This window comes from Trichechus manatus, unplaced genomic scaffold (genome assembly GCF_000243295.1).
Source record: "Trichechus manatus latirostris isolate Lorelei unplaced genomic scaffold, TriManLat1.0 scaffold00131, whole genome shotgun sequence".
Classification (NCBI taxonomy): Eukaryota; Metazoa; Chordata; class Mammalia; order Sirenia; family Trichechidae; genus Trichechus; species Trichechus manatus.
The window spans coordinates 5,203,412-5,211,577 of record NW_004444067.1 but is presented as its reverse complement, the minus strand read 5'-3'; the positions used below and the strand labels follow the sequence as shown (position 1 = coordinate 5,211,577).

The following is an 8,166-nucleotide window of genomic DNA, read 5'->3' as shown; positions in this document are numbered from 1 at the left end:
GTGTGTGTGTCTGTATGTCTCTGTGTGGCTGTGTGTCTGTGTGGCTGTGTATGTAAGTGTGTGTCTGTAAGTATGTGTGTCTGTCTCTGTGTGTGTCAGTGTGTGTGTCTGTGTGTGGGGGTGTCTATAAGTATGTCTGTGTGTGTGTGTGTGTGTGTGTGTCTGTGTGTCTGTGTGTCTGTGTCTGTGTGGTCCATTTCGGGAGGGTGTAATGGAGGCTGTCCTTGGTCTTCCAGGAGGCAGAGATCCTGAACACGGCCATCCTCACAGGGAAGACGGTGGCCGTGCCAGTGAAGGTGGTCTCCGTGGAGGAGGATGGCACAGTGACGGAGCTGCTGGAGTCAGTGCAGTGCAGGTCCTCGGACGAAGACGCCATTAAGGCAAGTTGACCCCCTGTCCCTGCCGAGACCGCTGTCATGCAGCCTCTCTGCTCACCAATCGGCTGGGGCATCAGGGTCTCACGGGGCCCCCATCCCACTCTGGTCACCCTGCCATTGAAACCGAGAGATTCTCCCTGCACAAAAGCAGAACAGAAAGAAAAACAGCCCTTGAGGAAGACTCTGGGTCTGTGAAGCTTTCCTTAACCCTTGGTGGTGCTGGCAAAATGCCTTTGGCTCCCAGCTGGGAAGGTCATGGTGGGATTTGGATACTAACACCCCAACAGACGTCACTCTCCATCCAGCCAGGTTGGAGAGGGAGGGAGTGGACTACCAGACCTAGATGGATGGGTACACAGCTGCTCTCGGATGATTTTATAGAGCGAAGCGTCGCTGCAAAACTGGTGAGGGTATACAGCATACAATTACGCAGGCTGGGATTCACAGTCCCGGCAACAGAGGATGAGAAAAAGCCTTTCTCCAGCCCCTGCCCGGCTCCTGAGACACTCTGTGCGTCCGGGACCTAGAAAACCAGCTCTCGGCCTTATTTCAATCCCGTTGACGCTTCCTTCCTCTTCCCCCATCCTTCCCTCTTTAAATTAAGTATAAAGATTCAAAACAAAGGCACACTGGGAGACACAGCGCTGGGCCTGGACTCGAGTGTCCCTCTGCCAGGAGCCGTGTAGCATGCTTTCAGGCGATGGGAGGAAACAGGCTTTGGAGCTGCTGCCGCCCACCAGCCTCATAGCTGCAAAGGCGGATGCAGCCACGTCTTTCTCAACGAGCGCTCTCCCAGGCACGCACCAAGGTGTGATGGACTCGTTCCCTCCTGGTTCTGGGGACATGGTGCCGGGGTCCGTCAGGGCACCGGCTCCCACTGGGCTGAACAGGACCAGTGTAAAGTCTGTGCCTGGAGTGTCCTGTGAGGGAGCTCTGGGAACACCTCCGCCCACGTGGAAATCCGACCACAGGCACAAATGGGGTCTTCCCCCAGAGCTTGGCATGGCACCATTCACGATGCCAGGGCTGCAGAGATTAGAGAGAAGACGCGTCCCTGCCCCTAAGGAGCTCAGAGAGAAGGCGGTGAGGCCGTGTGATGTGTTACCCGACACCCATCCACCTGCCGCTGGAGCCCTCTTCACACCGGTCCATGACAGCTGGTCCTTCCTTCGTCTCTCTGTCTCTCCGCATCCAGGCCTTCGGCAAGTCCCGTGGATACACCCAGGACGCAGCCCTTCTGCAGCACGGCCTGCCACCACCCAGCCCCGCAAGCCCTCCTTTCCCTCCCAGATTTTCCCTCCTTTTCACCATCCAGTTGAAGACGTGTTTCCTCCACCAGCCTCTGTGAGGTTCAGCCCCAGGGAGCTATTGCTGATCGCTGACTTCACAAGCAGTCTAACTCAGCTATCACTGAGTGAGTGTTTTCTGTCTGCGAGGCCTTGGGGGTAGCTGACCACGGTGGAGGCTGTGAAGAGGAGCAGACCTCTAGGGAGGCCTGAGACTTCATCTTCATTGCTTCCAGGCTCAGCGTTTCACACGTAACTGTATCCTCCGGAAGTTCTCTTTCTGGGCCCTTGTCTTGTCCTTTTCCTTGTTCTGTAACTAGGTATATCCTCCATTCTGAGTTTCTTCTTGGCTGCACAGCTTTTACCAGGGATTCGTGATTCCTGCAGTGGACATGTATGCCCTGCCTCTCCAGCTTCCGTTTGTCCGTCTTCTGATAACACCTGGTTCCCCGAGTACCTCCCCTCCACTGCGTCTTTTCATGATGTCCAGGCAATTTAGATGGTTACTGTCTCCATCCCAGCTCCAGGGTGGCCACATGATCCAGGCTGGCCAATCAAAGTATTGCATCCCTCTGGCCACAGTCACTGGCTCAGGGATAGTCACACTATCCAGTCAGAGCCAATGAGATGCAATCTTGAGACTTTGGCTGGAACTCTTGAGAAAGAAGTGCTGTGTTCCCCTTTGTTCTCACACCTGGGAGAGTATGTTGGAGTTAGGAGGCACCATCTTGAGACGGAAGCCTGTCCAGAGGGAATCAGAACCAACATGCAGAAAGATGGCGTCCTTATGACACTGCTCCAGAGTGTGAACCCCACCATCATGACCCCTGGACTTTTCCAACACATGAGCCAATGAATTTCTCCGTGTAAAGCAGTTTGAGTTGGGTTTATAATACCAACCAGCAAAGAACTCCTAGCTTATGTGTATGCTCTAAAGAGGCCAGAACAACATGAGTGGTCTTGGGGCTCCGAAATGACCTTCAGGAATACAGAGGACCCACGAAAGAACGGAGAAACTCGCCACATTCAGCTTCACATCAACCGTGAGGTCTCACCTAGTAGGGGTAATGTTTTGGCGTCATCCAGGGGCCCTTGAAGAAGAAAGTCAAGGATTCTTGGAGAAGCATCCTTACCACCTGTACAGACTCCTGGAAGCCTCTGAGCCGGAGGGCTGCCTTCAAAGCCCCCAGCGTCTTTATTTGGTTTCTCTTCCTTCCCCAGCCAAAAGCCCACTAAGCTCACGCAATTCTCTCCCATCCATAGCAAATCTCCGCTCAGGAAATGCACTGGAAAACTCATTCACGCCAAATCGTAAATTATGGAAAAGGTGTGCCGTCTTATGCCTCCTGAGGATGCTTGTTTTTTTTTTTTGTTTGTTTTGTTTTGTTTTTTTTAAGAAGGCAGCAGATCCCCAGTGGAAGCACTGAGATACTGGCAGTAATATCCGTTGTGATGCTTGGGGTGGAAATGACAGAAAATCCCAGCCACACCAGCTTGAATAAAAAGATGCATTGTTGGCTGACATACTGAAAGTCCAGAGTGGGAGCTGGCTTGATGGGTTGTCCAGAAGCTGGAAAGACGTCAGCAGAACCTTTCTGTCTCTCTCACTCTCTGTCTCTGTTTACCTGTCTCTCCTCTTTTCTCTTTCTCTTTCTCCTTCTCTTACTCCCGCCTCTCCTTTTCTCTCTTTCTCCTCCCACCTGTAGGCCCTCTTTCTTCTCTGTGAGCTTCATTCTCACGGAAGGTATCCTTGTGGTAGCAAGCTGGATGCCTCAGAACCGGCTCACATCCCACAGAAAGACTGTATGTCTTCTAGGCCCTTCCTGCAATAAGTCCTGGGATATGCTCCAGTGGGACCTATTCAGGTCACCTCCTCATCCCTGAACGAGCACTTTAGCCCAGGGACCAGAACACCCAGCTTCCCCAAAGCCTAGCCCACCCAGAGCACTTGTACTGAGAGGAGGAGGGGAGGGGAGCCCCCAGGGCAGGGCAGGTGGGTGTGCTCTCAGGCAGAATAGGCCAGTGGGCTCTCTGCCTCTCCAGCAACCTACGTCCACCTCAGCCACTCAGGGGTGGAGAGCTTGTGGGGCTGGCGTCTTCTGAGAACCCACATAGTGCCACTGTGGGACAGTCACTCTATCTTAAAGCCAGACATACTTCACTGCTTCATACACTGGGGAGAAGACTGATTTGGGCTTAAGTTCTACTCCTGAAGAGTTAGCTAAGTCGGTGTTGCCCGCCTTCAGGCTCAGCTGTTCGTTGTTGTTGTTGGTGTTGGCGTCAGCTCAGACTCATGGCGGCCCCATGTCCATGAACATTGCCCACTCCTTCACCATCTTCACAGTCATTGGTATGCTCGAGTCCATTGTTGTAGCCGCTGTGTTTTCAGCGTCTTCCAGCGTAGGAAGCTCATCTTCCAGCACTACATCAGACAATACTGTGTTGCAATCCATAGGGTTTTCGTTGGCTGATTTTCAGAAGTAGATCACCAGGCCTTTCTTCCTAGGGCGTCTTAGTCTGGAAGCTCCACCTTTGAAATCTGTTTGTCATGGGTGACCCTGCTGGTATTTAAAATACCGGCGTAGCTTCCACCATCACAGCAACATGCAGGCCACCACAGTACAACAGAGTGACAGACGGGGTGTGAAATTGTTCCCTAACAACTCCTGCACAGACCAGTATCTACTGATGTCTCAGAGATGGACCGCCCATGACAAGGAGGGGCACTTTAGTCCCTACCTTGTCGCGCTGAGTTCAGCGGACCTGCTGTGTCGTCTCAGTGGACATCTTAGATATTCCAGCACCATCAGAGACTGCCCTTGCTTCTCCCGTAGCTGCAACTGGGAATAATAAAGCCTGAGATACCCTCATACAGCTGGTCAAAGCAAAACATTCTTCTGTAAGAGGGCAGACTGCCGAGGGGGATGGAGTATAATTTCCGGGATGGGAGTAAGACAGTTTAACAAGCTGGATAAACACTGAGGGGGAAGAGAAGCTGGAAGAGGAAAGAGGACCTTCTGGAGCTCTTTGAGGCCTCCCTGTCGGTGCTTTGGTCAGGCCTGCAGGATTGGGCTTGTCTTCTCAGGACCCTTGTTCCGGAGGAGAACCGGAGCCGTGGGAGGTCCGCCACGCTGTGCAATGTTCTGTCAGAACCCGCGGGACTCACCATCATCTGAACAGCCACAGAGAGACCACGGGGATGGGTAGGCCTGATTAGTGCCTCCTTCTCTCCTCAGCCTACCAATCCTTCAGGGGGTTGTGTCTCCACCCCGAGAGTTAGCCAAATCGCTTCTGAAATATCCAGTTAAGGAATGGGGACGTTCCAAGTGTCCCGGCTCTTCCAGGGGCCACGCTGACGCCTTTGAAGCCAGCTCCTTGTCACCTGTGGGGAGGAGCTCTTGGAAAGCCGGCAGATGGTGGAGCCATCCCACCCTCCACGTGTGAGCCCGCCTCTGACGCACCTACAGAGGACGCGCGCTTTTCATTCTGCGAACACCTCTGTGTCGGGCCCTTTTATTCAGCAGGGGTGATGGACTACCCTCATCTCCCCATAGGCACCTTCTCTGCCCATCTTGTAGCCCAAGGGTGGTCATTGTTAAGGTACATCTCCAATACTGGGATGAAATTTGTAGCCGCAGGCTGGGGCGAGACCACCTGCTGGATACAGGGATTAGCTGTGTTCGTCTGCCTTCCACCCAGTCAGACAGACGGACCAGTTGCCGTTCAGATTTGTCTGGAAGGCCCCTGGTTTGCAGACTCAACCTTCAAACGCCTCTTAATAACAGTGATAATTAAAAAAAAACACAGTTGTGGTCAAGTCGACCCTGACTCATGGCAACGCAATGTGTGTCAGAGGAGAACTATACTCCACAGGGTTTTCAATGGCTGGTTTTTCAGAAGCAGATCACCAGGCCTTTCTTCCGAGGCACCTCTGGGTGGATTCAAATCTCTAACCTTTCGGTTAGGAGCCGAGGGTATTAACCATTTGCACCACCCAGGGACCCTCGTGGAGTCATATTGGAGGTCCAGAGTCAGAGAAAAAAGAAGCTCCCCTGAGCTTCATCACATACGTGTTGCCCACCCATCTGGTGCTGTTTGTTGTATCAATGTGTTTTATTTGGACACCAGATAAGAATGGTGGTCCTTTCCGGAGATCAACACCCTAATGTTGTAACTTTTTGTTGCCTGATTGGGAGTAAACGTCTTATTTGATAGAAAACAATATTTCCCTCCCCAGAACATAAGCCCTTCTTTTAGATTCTAAGTGTCCTTGTCTATCAGGTTCTAAGATCTAATCCACAGTTTCAGAGTTGACTCCCGACACCGTTGAAGGAGGGAGAGGTGTTGCAGCGACGTTTCAACACGTGTTGGGTGCTTACTACACGGCAGATAAACATTTGCTCCTTCAACCCTCAGCTGCTACCCCATGGAATCGGCGTAGTTTTTATCCTTATTTTTCAGATAAGGGAAGTGAGGTACCAAGCGCCTGGGCATCATCAGATGCCGAGGTTCGTGGTGCCCGTTTCCAAGGCCCGTTCCTCTCTTGCCTTCATCACTCATCTTCCAGAGCAGGGACAGCAGACTCGCCCACGTGGAGCCAAATCCAACACGCCTGTTCATTCACTGTAGTCTATAGCTGCTGTTGGGTTGCCGTGGTGGGTCCGTGGTAGAGTTCTCTGAAAATTTTATTAAGCAAGTACTTTTTTTGTCATTTTGATCCTTAGGGCCTCAGAAACAACAGTTTACAATTCTCATTGGTTGGTATAATTAAAAAAAAACCATTGCCGTCGAGTGAATTCTAACTCATAGTGACCCTATGGGAGTCTACCCCATCGGGTTTCCAAGGAGCAGCTGGTGGATTCAAACTGCTGACCTTTTGGTTAGCAGGCATAGCTCTTAACGACTGCACCACTAGGGTCCCCCATATCTGCTAAAGGATCACTCAGCCCCTGGCTTCTTGTTCCCACTTAGGCTGCCAAAAAATCCGCACTAGCTCTTCCGTTTCTTCTTCCATGCAGGAAATACAAAACTGGAGAGGCACTTGGGCTGCTCCCTTTCTCCCTAACCTATTCCTGTTTCTTGCCTTATGCAGGCTTTCGAGGCCAAACTACAGACATGGTCAAAGGAGACCCAGTTTAAGAGATTTTCAAGAGTAATTTTCACCATGGATGATTTTTACCTTTTTCTTAGTAAGATGTGACTGTACTCACTCAGAACATGGTTATCCTCAGTACTTGATGGATGGTCCTGACTGGCAGATCTGCAAGAATTTGAAACTAGGGTTCTATCTTACTCACCCCAACATTCCCAGCCTTGACAGAACTTCTGGCATATCCTTGTTGTTAGTTGCCATTAAGTGGATTCCAACTCATGGCAACCCCATGTGTGCCATAGAACTGCTCCATAGGGTTTTCAAGTGTGTGACCTTTCAGAAGCAGATCACCAGGCCTGTCTTCCAAGGCACCTCTTGGTGGGTTCAAACTGCCAACCTTTCAGCTAGTACTCGAGCACTTAACCATTTGCAATAAGTAATTATTTGTTGGATGAATTAATGGCAAAACAAACCCAAATTTGTATTAAATATTGCTGCACATCTGGTGAGGTATGAAGCATCAGATCCTCCATTTCCTTTCCATGATGTTTCCAGTTGAATTGACTTGTTGACACATGTACTTCACGTTTAATGGAATACTTCAGTAAAGTTGTATTTTGTTTGCTAAATGTTCTGAAGCATCAGCTAGTCACACCTTGAGCAATGGACCAGGGGTTTCTTCTTGGGCACCACCTAGTGGCAGCAGCACAAATTGCAGGCATAGCACTACCAGAATGCTACTATGCCTCTGAGGGGGACATCTCCAATTCTCTACTGTGTCTGTGATGGAAACTGTTTGTTTTCTTCTGTAGTTCTGTGACTGACTGTAAAAAAGGTGTTATATGAAGAGGGAAAACATATTGACAACAGGTGACAATTAAGACATGAGAGAATACACCATAAGTCGTTTTTAAACCTCTAAATAAAAATTCATGCTATTAAACACTGCGTATCATTGGGGCCCTGGTGGTGCAGTGGTTAACAGCTCGTCTGCTGATCAAAAGGTTAGCATTTCAAATCCACCAAGACTCTCCTTGGAAAACCTACGGGGCAGTTCTACTCTGTCCTGTAGGGTTGCTATGAGTCAGAATTGACTTGATGGCAGTGGGTTTGGTTTTGGGTTTTATCATGTACAGAAGGCATGCAATTGGCACAAAGCTGTTGTGTTTCTCTTTTAAAGACCATGGTTAAAACGTTAGTGTATCGCATGATGATTTAGGAGTCAAATTTCCATTGGTGTTAAAATGAGTCACGCAGCTACCACCTCGCACATCACATTTAAAATGTATGCGAGTGTATAGGTACCTGCTGTGACTCAGCCCTGACTTCTATCAGAAAATCTCATTAATGAAGATAGTGGTAGATAATTAGTACCTAGCCAGCAGCATGTCCCTATCCTCTGATACTGGGG

The 8,166-nt window shown here is 50.2% G+C and overlaps 1 protein-coding gene across 1 annotated transcript in view; it reads left to right on the top strand.

Moving 5' to 3' along the window:
* The first annotated feature begins 248 nt into the window (after window positions 1-248).
* The window catches only part of TMEM132D (transmembrane protein 132D), a 75,807-nt gene continuing 67,889 nt past the window's right edge, over window positions 249-8,166 (top strand). Inside the window, exon 1 of the mRNA XM_012558034.1 lies at window positions 249-380. The gene's annotated coding sequence lies outside the window, so the exon portion shown is untranslated. The remainder of the gene's footprint in view (window positions 381-8,166) is intronic.